This window comes from Haliotis rufescens, unplaced genomic scaffold, assembly GCF_023055435.1.
Source record: "Haliotis rufescens isolate VD_foot unplaced genomic scaffold, xgHalRufe1.0.p SCAF_138, whole genome shotgun sequence".
In the NCBI taxonomy this organism is placed as follows: Eukaryota; Metazoa; Mollusca; class Gastropoda; order Lepetellida; family Haliotidae; genus Haliotis; species Haliotis rufescens.
This window is the reverse complement of record NW_025963822.1, coordinates 16,907-31,007: the sequence shown is the minus strand read 5'-3', so window position 1 is coordinate 31,007 and position 14,101 is coordinate 16,907. Positions and strand designations below refer to the sequence as shown.

General features: G+C 39.2%; 24 non-coding genes across 24 annotated transcripts; all 24 read left to right on the top strand.

Annotated features, from left to right (window-relative positions):
• The first annotated feature begins 48 nt into the window (after nucleotides 1-48).
• On the top strand, nucleotides 49-122 carry Trnai-aau. Its single transcript has one exon. It is a non-coding gene; the product is annotated as a tRNA-Ile (tRNA).
• Nucleotides 123-668: 546 nt separating this feature from the next.
• Nucleotides 669-742, top strand: Trnai-aau. Its single transcript has one exon. It is a non-coding gene; the product is annotated as a tRNA-Ile (tRNA).
• Nucleotides 743-1,288: 546 nt separating this feature from the next.
• Nucleotides 1,289-1,362, top strand: Trnai-aau. Its single transcript has one exon. It is a non-coding gene; the product is annotated as a tRNA-Ile (tRNA).
• Nucleotides 1,363-1,908: 546 nt separating this feature from the next.
• Nucleotides 1,909-1,982, top strand: Trnai-aau. The gene has a single exon. It is a non-coding gene; the product is annotated as a tRNA-Ile (tRNA).
• Nucleotides 1,983-2,271: 289 nt separating this feature from the next.
• On the top strand, nucleotides 2,272-2,345 carry Trnai-aau. Its single transcript has one exon. It is a non-coding gene; the product is annotated as a tRNA-Ile (tRNA).
• A 546-nt stretch (nucleotides 2,346-2,891) lies between these two features.
• Nucleotides 2,892-2,965, top strand: Trnai-aau. Its single transcript has one exon. It is a non-coding gene; the product is annotated as a tRNA-Ile (tRNA).
• Nucleotides 2,966-3,254: 289 nt separating this feature from the next.
• Trnai-aau lies at nucleotides 3,255-3,328 on the top strand. Its single transcript has one exon. It is a non-coding gene; the product is annotated as a tRNA-Ile (tRNA).
• Nucleotides 3,329-3,874: 546 nt separating this feature from the next.
• Nucleotides 3,875-3,948, top strand: Trnai-aau. Its single transcript has one exon. It is a non-coding gene; the product is annotated as a tRNA-Ile (tRNA).
• A 546-nt stretch (nucleotides 3,949-4,494) lies between these two features.
• On the top strand, nucleotides 4,495-4,568 carry Trnai-aau. The gene has a single exon. It is a non-coding gene; the product is annotated as a tRNA-Ile (tRNA).
• A 547-nt stretch (nucleotides 4,569-5,115) lies between these two features.
• Nucleotides 5,116-5,189, top strand: Trnai-aau. The gene has a single exon. It is a non-coding gene; the product is annotated as a tRNA-Ile (tRNA).
• A 546-nt stretch (nucleotides 5,190-5,735) lies between these two features.
• Trnai-aau lies at nucleotides 5,736-5,809 on the top strand. Its single transcript has one exon. It is a non-coding gene; the product is annotated as a tRNA-Ile (tRNA).
• A 546-nt stretch (nucleotides 5,810-6,355) lies between these two features.
• Nucleotides 6,356-6,429, top strand: Trnai-aau. Its single transcript has one exon. It is a non-coding gene; the product is annotated as a tRNA-Ile (tRNA).
• Nucleotides 6,430-6,975: 546 nt separating this feature from the next.
• On the top strand, nucleotides 6,976-7,049 carry Trnai-aau. Its single transcript has one exon. It is a non-coding gene; the product is annotated as a tRNA-Ile (tRNA).
• A 546-nt stretch (nucleotides 7,050-7,595) lies between these two features.
• Trnai-aau lies at nucleotides 7,596-7,669 on the top strand. The gene has a single exon. It is a non-coding gene; the product is annotated as a tRNA-Ile (tRNA).
• Nucleotides 7,670-8,215: 546 nt separating this feature from the next.
• On the top strand, nucleotides 8,216-8,289 carry Trnai-aau. Its single transcript has one exon. It is a non-coding gene; the product is annotated as a tRNA-Ile (tRNA).
• A 546-nt stretch (nucleotides 8,290-8,835) lies between these two features.
• Nucleotides 8,836-8,909, top strand: Trnai-aau. Its single transcript has one exon. It is a non-coding gene; the product is annotated as a tRNA-Ile (tRNA).
• Nucleotides 8,910-9,455: 546 nt separating this feature from the next.
• On the top strand, nucleotides 9,456-9,529 carry Trnai-aau. The gene has a single exon. It is a non-coding gene; the product is annotated as a tRNA-Ile (tRNA).
• Nucleotides 9,530-10,075: 546 nt separating this feature from the next.
• Trnai-aau lies at nucleotides 10,076-10,149 on the top strand. The gene has a single exon. It is a non-coding gene; the product is annotated as a tRNA-Ile (tRNA).
• A 546-nt stretch (nucleotides 10,150-10,695) lies between these two features.
• Nucleotides 10,696-10,769, top strand: Trnai-aau. Its single transcript has one exon. It is a non-coding gene; the product is annotated as a tRNA-Ile (tRNA).
• A 546-nt stretch (nucleotides 10,770-11,315) lies between these two features.
• Trnai-aau lies at nucleotides 11,316-11,389 on the top strand. The gene has a single exon. It is a non-coding gene; the product is annotated as a tRNA-Ile (tRNA).
• A 546-nt stretch (nucleotides 11,390-11,935) lies between these two features.
• Trnai-aau lies at nucleotides 11,936-12,009 on the top strand. The gene has a single exon. It is a non-coding gene; the product is annotated as a tRNA-Ile (tRNA).
• Nucleotides 12,010-12,555: 546 nt separating this feature from the next.
• Nucleotides 12,556-12,629, top strand: Trnai-aau. Its single transcript has one exon. It is a non-coding gene; the product is annotated as a tRNA-Ile (tRNA).
• A 546-nt stretch (nucleotides 12,630-13,175) lies between these two features.
• On the top strand, nucleotides 13,176-13,249 carry Trnai-aau. The gene has a single exon. It is a non-coding gene; the product is annotated as a tRNA-Ile (tRNA).
• Nucleotides 13,250-13,795: 546 nt separating this feature from the next.
• Nucleotides 13,796-13,869, top strand: Trnai-aau. The gene has a single exon. It is a non-coding gene; the product is annotated as a tRNA-Ile (tRNA).
• Nucleotides 13,870-14,101: the final 232 nt, after the last annotated feature.

The following is a 14,101-nucleotide window of genomic DNA, read 5'->3' as shown; positions in this document are numbered from 1 at the left end:
GGTTTTCAAGGGTATATATGTTCAACTGGCTCAGCCTCTCTCTAAGTTGGCCGATTAGCTCAGCTGGTTAGAGCGCCGTGCTAATAACGCGGATGTCATGGGTTCGATCCCCATATTGGCCACGGAAGTTTTTGTGCTTGCATTGCATTTTCACTTTCACTCCCAACCATTTCTATATAATGCTTATAACATCAATTGCCTTTTGATGTTATGTATCACACTCGTATTTTGCGAAAAACATGAAATAATTCAGTCTCCTCAATTGAAATCTTGAAATATTTTATCGGGTTAAATTGTCATTAACACAAAAAAGAAAACGAACACAGCAAAGCTGTTCATGTTCAGAAATTGGAGAAATCTGGACATGCCAATTGAAAGAAATGTCGATTTAGCTTATGTATAAATAAAATGATTTCTGATGTCATGATAATGTGTCTGTCACTTCTAAAGAATCCCACACATGTTTGTCAGTACGTGTAGAAGCCACAGGGATGGTTATGAGTTACATATGTGTGAGTGGTCGGATTGGAAACCACGTCTCTGGAGAGACAGCATGCAAGATGCCTTATGCCACGCTATCTGAAAGAAACGTCTTAACTTTCACAGCATGCCTAAAATGGGGTTTTCAAGGGTATATATGTTCAACTGGCTCAGCCTCTCTCTCAGTTGGCCGATTAGCTCAGCTGGTTAGAGCGCCGTGCTAATAACGCGGATGTCAGGGGTTCGATCCCCATATTGGCCACGGAAGTTTTTGTGCTTGCATTGCATTTTCACTTTCACTCCCAACCATTTCTATATAATGCTTATAACATCAATTTCCTTTTGATGTTATGTATCACACTCGTATTTTGCGAAAAACATGAAATAATTCAGTCTCCTCAATTGAAATCTTGAAATATTTTATCTGGTTAAATTGTCATTAACACAAAAAAGAGAACGAACACAGCAAAGCTGTTCATGTTCAGAAATTGGAGAAATCTGGACATGCCAATTGAAAGAAATGTCGATTTAGCTTATGTATAAATAAAATGATTTCTGATGTCATGATAATGTGTCTGTCACTTCTAAAGAATCCCACACATGTTTGTCAGTACGTGTAGAAGCCACAGGGATGGTTATGAGTTACATATGTGTGAGTGGTCGGATTGGAAACCTCGTCTCTGGAGAGACAGCATGCAAGGTGCCTTATGCCACGCTATCTGAAAGAAACGTCTTAACTTTCACAGCATGCCTAAAATGGGGTTTTCAAGGGTATATATGTTCAACTGGCTCAGCCTCTCTCTCAGTTGGCCGATTAGCTCAGCTGGTTAGAGCGCCGTGCTAATAACGCGGATGTCATGGGTTCGATCCCCATATTGGCCATGGAAGTTTTTGTGCTTGCATTGCATTTTCACTTTCACTCCCAACCATTTCTATATAATGCTTATAACATCAATTGCCTTTTGATGTTATGTATCACACTCGTATTTTGCGAAAAACATGAAATAATTCAGTCTCCTCAATTGAAATCTTGAAATATTTTATCGGGTTAAATTGTCATTAACACAAAAAAGAAAACGAACACAGCAAAGCTGTTCATGTTCAGAAATTGGAGAAATCTGGACATGCCAATTGAAAGAAATGTCGATTTAGCTTATGTATAAATAAAATGATTTCTGATGTCATGATAATGTGTCTGTCACTTCTAAAGAATCCCACACATGTTTGTCAGTACGTGTAGAAGCCACAGGGATGGTTATGAGTTACATATGTGTGAGTGGTCGGATTGGAAACCACGTCTCTGGAGAGACAGCATGCAAGGTGCCTTATGCCACGCTATCTGAAAGAAACGTCTTAACTTTCACAGCATGCCTAAAATGGGGTTTTCAAGGGTATATATGTTCAACTGGCTCAGCCTCTCTCTCAGTTGGCCGATTAGCTCAGCTGGTTAGAGCGCCGTGCTAATAACGCGGATGTCATGGGTTCGATCCCCATATTGGCCACGGAAGTTTTTGTGCTTGCATTGCATTTTCACTTTCACTCCCAACCATTTCTATATAATGCTTATAACATCAATTGCCTTTTGATGTTATGTATCACACTCGTATTTTGCGAAAAACATGAAATAATTCAGTCTCCTCAATTGAAATCTTGAAATATTTTATCGGGTTAAATTGTCATTAACACAAAAAAGAAAACGAACACAGCAAAGCTGTCTTAACTTTCACAGCATGCCTAAAATGGGGTTTTCAAGGGTATATATGTTCAACTGGCTCAGCCTCTCTCTCAGTTGGCCGATTAGCTCAGCTGGTTAGAGCGCCGTGCTAATAACGCGGATGTCATGGGTTCGATCCCCATATTGGCCACGGAAGTTTTTGTGCTTGCATTGCATTTTCACTTTCACTCCCAACCATTTCTATATAATGCTTATAACATCAATTGCCTTTTGATGTTATGTATCACACTCGTATTTTGCGAAAAACATGAAATAATTCAGTCTCCTCAATTGAAATCTTAAAATATTTTATCGGGTTAAATTGTCATTAACACAAAAAAGAAAACGAACACAGCAAAGCTGTTCATGTTCAGAAATTGGAGAAATCTGGACATGCCAATTGAAAGAAATGTCGATTTAGCTTATGTATAAATAAAATGATTTCTGATGTCATGATAATGTGTCTGTCACTTCTAAAGAATCCCACACATGTTTGTCAGTACGTGTAGAAGCCACAGGGATGGTTATGAGTTACATATGTGTGAGTGGTCGGATTGGAAACCACGTCTCTGGAGAGACAGCATGCAAGGTGCCTTATGCCACGCTATCTGAAAGAAACGTCTTAACTTTCACAGCATGCCTAAAATGGGGTTTTCAAGGGTATATATGTTCAACTGGCTCAGCCTCTCTCTCAGTTGGCCGATTAGCTCAGCTGGTTAGAGCGCCGTGCTAATAACGCGGATGTCATGGGTTCGATCCCCATATTGGCCACGGAAGTTTTTGTGCTTGCATTGCATTTTCACTTTCACTCCCAACCATTTCTATATAATGCTTATAACATCAATTGCCTTTTGATGTTATGTATCACACTCGTATTTTGCGAAAAACATGAAATAATTCAGTCTCCTCAATTGAAATCTTGAAATATTTTATCGGGTTAAATTGTCATTAACACAAAAAAGAAAACGAACACAGCAAAGCTGTCTTAACTTTCACAGCATGCCTAAAATGGGGTTTTCAAGGGTATATATGTTCAACTGGCTCAGCCTCTCTCTCAGTTGGCCGATTAGCTCAGCTGGTTAGAGCGCCGTGCTAATAACGCGGATGTCATGGGTTCGATCCCCATATTGGCCACGGAAGTTTTTGTGCTTGCATTGCATTTTCACTTTCACTCCCAACCATTTCTATATAATGCTTATAACATCAATTGCCTTTTGATGTTATGTATCACACTCGTATTTTGCGAAAAACATGAAATAATTCAGTCTCCTCAATTGAAATCTTAAAATATTTTATCGGGTTAAATTGTCATTAACACAAAAAAGAAAACGAACACAGCAAAGCTGTTCATGTTCAGAAATTGGAGAATTCTGGACATGCCAATTGAAAGAAATGTCGATTTAGCTTATGTATAAATAAAATGATTTCTGATGTCATGATAATGTGTCTGTCACTTCTAAAGAATCCCACACATGTTTGTCAGTACGTGTAGAAGCCACAGGGATGGTTATGAGTTACATATGTGTGAGTGGTCGGATTGGAAACCACGTCTCTGGAGAGACAGCATGCAAGGTGCCTTATGCCACGCTATCTGAAAGAAACGTCTTAACTTTCACAGCATGCCTAAAATGGGGTTTTCAAGGGTATATATGTTCAACTGGCTCAGCCTCTCTCTCAGTTGGCCGATTAGCTCAGCTGGTTAGAGCGCCGTGCTAATAACGCGGATGTCATGGGTTCGATCCCCATATTGGCCACGGAAGTTTTTGTGCTTGCATTGCATTTTCACTTTCACTCCCAACCATTTCTATATAATGCTTATAACATCAATTGCCTTTTGATGTTATGTATCACACTCGTATTTTGCGAAAAACATGAAATAATTCAGTCTCCTCAATTGAAATCTTGAAATATTTTATCGGGTTAAATTGTCATTAACACAAAAAAGAAAACGAACACAGCAAAGCTGTTCATGTTCAGAAATTGGAGAAATCTGGACATGCCAATTGAAAGAAATGTCGATTTAGCTTATGTATAAATAAAATGATTTCTGATGTCATGATAATGTGTCTGTCACTTCTAAAGAATCCCACACATGTTTGTCAGTACGTGTAGAAGCCACAGGGATGGTTATGAGTTACATATGTGTGAGTGGTCGGATTGGAAACCACGTCTCTGGAGAGACAGCATGCAAGGTGCCTTATGCCACGCTATCTGAAAGAAACGTCTTAACTTTCACAGCATGCCTAAAATGGGGTTTTCAAGGGTATATATGTTCAACTGGCTCAGCCTCTCTCTCAGTTGGCCGATTAGCTCAGCTGGTTAGAGCGCCGTGCTAATAACGCGGATGTCATGGGTTCGATCCCCATATTGGCCACGGAAGTTTTTGTGCTTGCATTGCATTTTCACTTTCACTCCCAACCATTTCTATATAATGCTTATAACATCAATTGCCTTTTGATGTTATGTATCACACTCGTATTTTGCGAAAAAAATGAAATAATTCAGTCTCCTCAATTGAAATCTTGAAATATTTTATCGGGTTAAATTGTCATTAACACAAAAAAAGAAAACGAACACAGCAAAGCTGTTCATGTTCAGAAATTGGAGAAATCTGGACATGCCAATTGAAAGAAATGTCGATTTAGCTTATGTATAAATAAAATGATTTCTGATGTCATGATAATGTGTCTGTCACTTCTAAAGAATCCCACACATGTTTGTCAGTACGTGTAGAAGCCACAGGGATGGTTATGAGTTACATATGTGTGAGTGGTCGGATTGGAAACCACGTCTCTGGAGAGACAGCATGCAAGGTGCCTTATGCCACGCTATCTGAAAGAAACGTCTTAACTTTCACAGCATGCCTAAAATGGGGTTTTCAAGGGTATATATGTTCAACTGGCTCAGCCTCTCTCTCAGTTGGCCGATTAGCTCAGCTGGTTAGAGCGCCGTGCTAATAACGCGGATGTCATGGGTTCGATCCCCATATTGGCCACGGAAGTTTTTGTGCTTGCATTGCATTTTCACTTTCACTCCCAACCATTTCTATATAATGCTTATAACATCAATTGCCTTTTGATGTTATGTATCACACTCGTATTTTGCGAAAAACATGAAATAATTCAGTCTCCTCAATTGAAATCTTGAAATATTTTATCGGGTTAAATTGTCATTAACACAAAAAAGAAAACGAACACAGCAAAGCTGTTCATGTTCAGAAATTGGAGAAATCTGGACATGCCAATTGAAAGAAATGTCGATTTAGCTTATGTATAAATAAAATGATTTCTGTTGTCATGATAATGTGTCTGCCACTTCTAAAGAATCCCACACATGTTTGTCAGTACGTGTAGAAGCCACAGGGATGGTTATGAGTTACATATGTGTGAGTGGTCGGATTGGAAACCACGTCTCTGGAGAGACAGCATGCAAGGTGCCTTATGCCACGCTATCTGAAAGAAACGTCTTAACTTTCACAGCATGCCTAAAATGGGGTTTTCAAGGGTATGTATGTTCAACTGGCTCAGTCTCTCTCTCAGTTGGCCGATTAGCTCAGCTGGTTAGAGCGCCGTGCTAATAACGCGGATGTCATGGGTTCGATCCCCATATTGGCCACGGAAGTTTTTGTGCTTGCATTGCATTTTCACTTTCACTCCCAACCATTTCTATATAATGCTTATAACATCAATTGCCTTTTGATGTTATGTATCACACTCGTATTTTGCGAAAAACATGAAATAATTCAGTCTCCTCAATTGAAATCTTGAAATATTTTATCTGGTTAAATTGTCATTAACACAAAAAAGAAAACGAACACAGCAAAGCTGTTCATGTTCAGAAATTGGAGAAATCTGGACATGCCAATTGAAAGAAATGTCGATTTAGCTTATGTATAAATAAAATGATTTCTGATGTCATGATAATGTGTCTGTCACTTCTAAAGAATCCCACACATGTTTGTCAGTACGTGTAGAAGCCACAGGGATGGTTATGAGTTACATATGTGTGAGTGGTCGGATTGGAAACCACGTCTCTGGAGAGACAGCATGCAAGGTGCCTTATGCCACGCTATCTGAAAGAAACGTCTTAACTTTCACAGCATGCCTAAAATGGGGTTTTCAAGGGTATATATGTTCAATTGGCTCAGCCTCTCTCTCAGTTGGCCGATTAGCTCAGCTGGTTAGAGCCCCGTGCTAATAACGCGGATGTCATGGGTTCGATCCCCATATTGGCCACGGAAGTTTTTGTGCTTGCATTGCATTTTCACTTTCACTCCCAACCATTTCTATATAATGCTTATAACATCAATTGCCTTTTGATGTTATGTATCACACTCGTATTTTGCGAAAAACATGAAATAATTCAGTCTCCTCAATTGAAATCTTGAAATATTTTATCGGGTTAAATTGTCATTAACACAAAAAAGAAAACGAACACAGCAAAGCTGTTCATGTTCAGAAATTGGAGAAATCTGGACATGCCAATTGAAAGAAATGTCGATTTAGCTTATGTATAAATAAAATGATTTCTGATGTCATGATAATGTGTCTGTCACTTCTAAAGAATCCCACACATGTTTGTCAGTACGTGTAGAAGCCACAGGGATGGTTATGAGTTACATATGTGTGAGTGGTCGGATTGGAAACCACGTCTCTGGAGAGACAGCATGCAAGGTGCCTTATGCCACGCTATCTGAAAGAAACGTCTTAACTTTCACAGCATGCCTAAAATGGGGTTTTCAAGGGTATATATGTTCAACTGGCTCAGCCTCTCTCTCAGTTGGCCGATTAGCTCAGCTGGTTAGAGCGCCGTGCTAATAACGCGGATGTCATGGGTTCGATCCCCATATTGGCCACGGAAGTTTTTGTGCTTGCATTGCATTTTCACTTTCACTCCCAACCATTTCTATATAATGCTTATAACATCAATTGCCTTTTGATGTTATGTATCACACTCGTATTTTGCGAAAAACATGAAATAATTCAGTCTCCTCAATTGAAATCTTGAAATATTTTATCGGGTTAAATTGTCATTAACACAAAAAAGAAAACGAACACAGCAAAGCTGTTCATGTTCAGAAATTGGAGAAATCTGGACATGCCAATTGAAAGAAATGTCGATTTAGCTTATGTATAAATAAAATGATTTCTGATGTCATGATAATGTGTCTGTCACTTCTAAAGAATCCCACACATGTTTGTCAGTACGTGTAGAAGCCACAGGGATGGTTATGAGTTACATATGTGTGAGTGGTCGGATTGGAAACCTCGTCTCTGGAGAGACAGCATGCAAGGTGCCTTATGCCACGCTATCTGAAAGAAACGTCTTAACTTTCACAGCATGCCTAAAATGGGGTTTTCAAGGGTATATATGTTCAACTGGCTCAGCCTCTCTCCCAGTTGGCCGATTAGCTCAGCTGGTTAGAGCGCCGTGCTAATAACGCGGATGTCATGGGTTCGATCCCCATATTGGCCACGGAAGTTTTTGTGCTTGCATTGCATTTTCACTTTCACTCCCAACCATTTCTATATAATGCTTATAACATCAATTGCCTTTTGATGTTATGTATCACACTCGTATTTTGCGAAAAACATGAAATAATTCAGTCTCCTCAATTGAAATCTTGAAATATTTTATCGGGTTAAATTGTCATTAACACAAAAAAGAAAACGAACACAGCAAAGCTGTTCATGTTCAGAAATTGGAGAAATCTGGACATGCCAATTGAAAGAAATGTCGATTTAGCTTATGTATAAATAAAATGATTTCTGATGTCATGATAATGTGTCTGTCACTTCTAAAGAATCCCACACATGTTTGTCAGTACGTGTAGAAGCCACAGGGATGGTTATGAGTTACATATGTGTGAGTGGTCGGATTGGAAACCTCGTCTCTGGAGAGACAGCATGCAAGGTGCCTTATGCCACGCTATCTGAAAGAAACGTCTTAACTTTCACAGCATGCCTAAAATGGGGTTTTCAAGGGTATATATGTTCAACTGGCTCAGCCTCTCTCCCAGTTGGCCGATTAGCTCAGCTGGTTAGAGCGCCGTGCTAATAACGCGGATGTCATGGGTTCGATCCCCATATTGGCCACGGAAGTTTTTGTGCTTGCATTGCATTTTCACTTTCACTCCCAACCATTTCTATATAATGCTTATAACATCAATTGCCTTTTGATGTTATGTATCACACTCGTATTTTGCGAAAAACATGTAATAATTCAGTCTCCTCAATTGAAATCTTGAAATATTTTATCTGGTTAAATTGTCATTAACACAAAAAAGAAAACGAACACAGCAAAGCTGTTCATGTTCAGAAATTGGAGAAATCTGGACATGCCAATTGAAAGAAATGTCGATTTAGCTTATGTATAAATAAAATGATTTCTGATGTCATGATAATGTGTCTGTCACTTCTAAAGAATCCCACACATGTTTGTCAGTACGTGTAGAAGCCACAGGGATGGTTATGAGTTACATATGTGTGAGTGGTCGGATTGGAAACCTCGTCTCTGGAGAGACAGCATGCAAGGTGCCTTATGCCACGCTATCTGAAAGAAACGTCTTAACTTTCACAGCATGCCTAAAATGGGGTTTTCAAGGGTATATATGTTCAATTGGCTCAGCCTCTCTCCCAGTTGGCCGATTAGCTCAGCTGGTTAGAGCGCCGTGCTAATAACGCGGATGTCATGGGTTCGATCCCCATATTGGCCACGGAAGTTTTTGTGCTTGCATTGCATTTTCACTTTCACTCCCAACCATTTCTATATAATGCTTATAACATCAATTGCCTTTTGATGTTATGTATCACACTCGTATTTTGCGAAAAACATGAAATAATTCAGTCTCCTCAATTGAAATCTTAAAATATTTTATCGGGTTAAATTGTCATTAACACAAAAAAGAAAACGAACACAACAAAGCTGTTCATGTTCAGAAATTGGAGAAATCTGGACATGCCAATTGAAAGAAATGTCGATTTAGCTTATGTATAAATAAAATGATTTCTGATGTCATGATAATGTGTCTGTCACTTCTAAAGAATCCCACACATGTTTGTCAGTACGTGTAGAAGCCACAGGGATGGTTATGAGTTACATATGTGTGAGTGGTCGGATTGGAAACCTCGTCTCTGGAGAGACAGCATGCAAGGTGCCTTATGCCACGCTATCTGAAAGAAACGTCTTAACTTTCACAGCATGCCTAAAATGGGGTTTTCAAGGGTATATATGTTCAATTGGCTCAGCCTCTCTCTCAGTTGGCCGATTAGCTCAGCTGGTTAGAGCGCCGTGCTAATAACGCGGATGTCATGGGTTCGATCCCCATATTGGCCACGGAAGTTTTTGTGCTTGCATTGCATTTTCACTTTCACTCCCAACCATTTCTATATAATGCTTATAACATCAATTGCCTTTTGATGTTATGTATCACACTCGTATTTTGCGAAAAACATGAAATAATTCAGTCTCCTCAATTGAAATCTTAAAATATTTTATCGGGTTAAATTGTCATTAACACAAAAAAGAAAACGAACACAGCAAAGCTGTTCATGTTCAGAAATTGGAGAAATCTGGACATGCCAATTGAAAGAAATGTCGATTTAGCTTATGTATAAATAAAATGATTTCTGATGTCATGATAATGTGTCTGTCACTTCTAAAGAATCCCACACATGTTTGTCAGTACGTGTAGAAGCCACAGGGATGGTTATGAGTTACATATGTGTGAGTGGTCGGATTGGAAACCACGTCTCTGGAGAGACAGCATGCAAGGTGCCTTATGCCACGCTATCTGAAAGAAACGTCTTAACTTTCACAGCATGCCTAAAATGGGGTTTTCAAGGGTATATATGTTCAACTGGCTCAGCCTCTCTCTAAGTTGGCCGATTAGCTCAGCTGGTTAGAGCGCCGTGCTAATAACGCGGATGTCATGGGTTCGATCCCCATATTGGCCACGGAAGTTTTTGTGCTTGCATTGCATTTTCACTTTCACTCCCAACCATTTCTATATAATGCTTATAACATCAATTGCCTTTTGATGTTATGTATCACACTCGTATTTTGCGAAAAACATGAAATAATTCAGTCTCCTCAATTGAAATCTTGAAATATTTTATCGGGTTAAATTGTCATTAACACAAAAAAGAAAACGAACACAGCAAAGCTGTTCATGTTCAGAAATTGGAGAAATCTGGACATGCCAATTGAAAGAAATGTCGATTTAGCTTATGTATAAATAAAATGATTTCTGATGTCATGATAATGTGTCTGTCACTTCTAAAGAATCCCACACATGTTTGTCAGTACGTGTAGAAGCCACAGGGATGGTTATGAGTTACATATGTGTGAGTGGTCGGATTGGAAACCACGTCTCTGGAGAGACAGCATGCAAGGTGCCTTATGCCACGCTATCTGAAAGAAACGTCTTAACTTTCACAGCATGCCTAAAATGGGGTTTTCAAGGGTATATATGTTCAACTGGCTCAGCCTCTCTCTCAGTTGGCCGATTAGCTCAGCTGGTTAGAGCGCCGTGCTAATAACGCGGATGTCATGGGTTCGATCCCCATATTGGCCACGGAAGTTTTTGTGCTTGCATTGCATTTTCACTTTCACTCCCAACCATTTCTATATAATGCTTATAACATCAATTGCCTTTTGATGTTATGTATCACACTCGTATTTTGCGAAAAACATGAAATAATTCAGTCTCCTCAATTGAAATCTTGAAATATTTTATCGGGTTAAATTGTCATTAACACAAAAAAGAAAACGAACACAGCAAAGCTGTTCATGTTCAGAAATTGGAGAAATCTGGACATGCCAATTGAAAGAAATGTCGATTTAGCTTATGTATAAATAAAATGATTTCTGATGTCATGATAATGTGTCTGTCACTTCTAAAGAATCCCACACATGTTTGTCAGTACGTGTAGAAGCCACAGGGATGGTTATGAGTTACATATGTGTGAGTGGTCGGATTGGAAACCACGTCTCTGGAGAGACAGCATGCAAGGTGCCTTATGCCACGCTATCTGAAAGAAACGTCTTAACTTTCACAGCATGCCTAAAATGGGGTTTTCAAGGGTATATATGTTCAACTGGCTCAGCCTCTCTCCCAGTTGGCCGATTAGCTCAGCTGGTTAGAGCGCCGTGCTAATAACGCGGATGTCATGGGTTCGATCCCCATATTGGCCACGGAAGTTTTTGTGCTTGCATTGCATTTTCACTTTCACTCCCAACCATTTCTATATAATGCTTATAACATCAATTGCCTTTTGATGTTATGTATCACACTCGTATTTTGCGAAAAACATGAAATAATTCAGTCTCCTCAATTGAAATCTTGAAATATTTTATCGGGTTAAATTGTCATTAACACAAAAAAGAAAACGAACACAGCAAAGCTGTTCATGTTCAGAAATTGGAGAAATCTGGACATGCCAATTGAAAGAAATGTCGATTTAGCTTATGTATAAATAAAATGATTTCTGATGTCATGATAATGTGTCTGTCACTTCTAAAGAATCCCACACATGTTTGTCAGTACGTGTAGAAGCCACAGGGATGGTTATGAGTTACATATGTGTGAGTGGTCGGATTGGAAACCTCGTCTCTGGAGAGACAGCATGCAAGGTGCCTTATGCCACGCTATCTGAAAGAAACGTCTTAACTTTCACAGCATGCCTAAAATGGGGTTTTCAAGGGTATATATGTTCAACTGGCTCAGCCTCTCTCCCAGTTGGCCGATTAGCTCAGCTGGTTAGAGCGCCGTGCTAATAACGCGGATGTCATGGGTTCGATCCCCATATTGGCCACGGAAGTTTTTGTGCTTGCATTGCATTTTCACTTTCACTCCCAACCATTTCTATATAATGCTTATAACATCAATTGCCTTTTGATGTTATGTATCACACTCGTATTTTGCGAAAAACATGTAATAATTCAGTCTCCTCAATTGAAATCTTGAAATATTTTATCTGGTTAAATTGTCATTAACACAAAAAAGAAAACGAACACAGCAAAGCTGTTCATGTTCAGAAATTGGAGAAATCTGGACATGCCAATTGAAAGAAATGTCGATTTAGCTTATGTATAAATAAAATGATTTCTGATGTCATGATAATGTGTCTGTCACTTCTAAAGAATCCCACACATGTTTGTCAGTACGTGTAGAAGCCACAGGGATGGTTATGAGTTACATATGTGTGAGTGGTCGGATTGGAAACCTCGTCTCTGGAGAGACAGCATGCAAGGTGCCTTATGCCACGCTATCTGAAAGAAACGTCTTAACTTTCACAGCATGCCTAAAATGGGGTTTTCAAGGGTATATATGTTCAATTGGCTCAGCCTCTCTCTCAGTTGGCCGATTAGCTCAGCTGGTTAGAGCGCCGTGCTAATAACGCGGATGTCATGGGTTCGATCCCCATATTGGCCACGGAAGTTTTTGTGCTTGCATTGCATTTTCACTTTCACTCCCAACCATTTCTATATAATGCTTATAACATCAATTGCCTTTTGATGTTATGTATCACACTCGTATTTTGCGAAAAACATGAAATAATTCAGTCTCCTCAATTGAAATCTTAAAATATTTTATCGGGTTAAATTGTCATTAACACAAAAAAGAAAACGAACACAGCAAAGCTGTTCATGTTCAGAAATTGGAGAAATCTGGACATGCCAATTGAAAGAAATGTCGATTTAGCTTATGTATAAATAAAATGATTTCTGATGTCATGATAATGTGTCTGTCACTTCTAAAGAATCCCACACATGTTTGTCAGTACGTGTAGAAGCCACAGGGATGGTTATGAGTTACATATGTGTGAGTGGTCGGATTGGAAACCTCGTCTCTGGAGAGACAGCATGCAAGGTGCCTTATGCCACGCTATCTGAAAGAAACGTCTTAACTTTCACAGCATGCCTAAAATGGGGTTTTCAAGGGTATATATGTTCAATTGGCTCAGCCTCTCTCTCAGTTGGCCGATTAGCTCAGCTGGTTAGAGCGCCGTGCTAATAACGCGGATGTCATGGGTTCGATCCCCATATTGGCCACGGAAGTTTTTGTGCTTGCATTGCATTTTCACTTTCACTCCCAACCATTTCTATATAATGCTTATAACATCAATTGCCTTTTGATGTTATGTATCACACTCGTATTTTGCGAAAAACATGAAATAATTCAGTCTCCTCAATTGAAATCTTAAAATATTTTATCGGGTTAAATTGTCATTAACACAAAAAAGAAAACGAACACAGCAAAGCTGTTCATGTTCAGAAATTGGAGAAATCTGGACATGCCAATTGAAAGAAATGTCGATTTAGCTTATGTATAAATAAAATGATTTCTGATGTCATGATAATGTGTCTGTCACTTCTAAAGAATCCCACACATGTTTGTCAGTACGTGTAGAAGCCACAGGGATGGTTATGAGTTACATATGTGTGAGTGGTCGGATTGGAAACCTCGTCTCTGGAGAGACAGCATGCAAGGTGCCTTATGCCACGCTATCTGAAAGAAACGTCTTAACTTTCACAGCATGCCTAAAATGGGGTTTTCAAGGGTATATATGTTCAATTGGCTCAGCCTCTCTCTCAGTTGGCCGATTAGCTCAGCTGGTTAGAGCGCCGTGCTAATAACGCGGATGTCATGGGTTCGATCCCCATATTGGCCACGGAAGTTTTTGTGCTTGCATTGCATTTTCACTTTCACTCCCAACCATTTCTATATAATGCTTATAACATCAATTGCCTTTTGATGTTATGTATCACACTCGTATTTTGCGAAAAACATGAAATAATTCAGTCTCCTCAATTGAAATCTTAAAATATTTTATCGGGTTAAATTGTCATTAACACAAAAAAGAAAACGAACACAGCAAAGCTGTTCATGTTCAGAAATTGGAG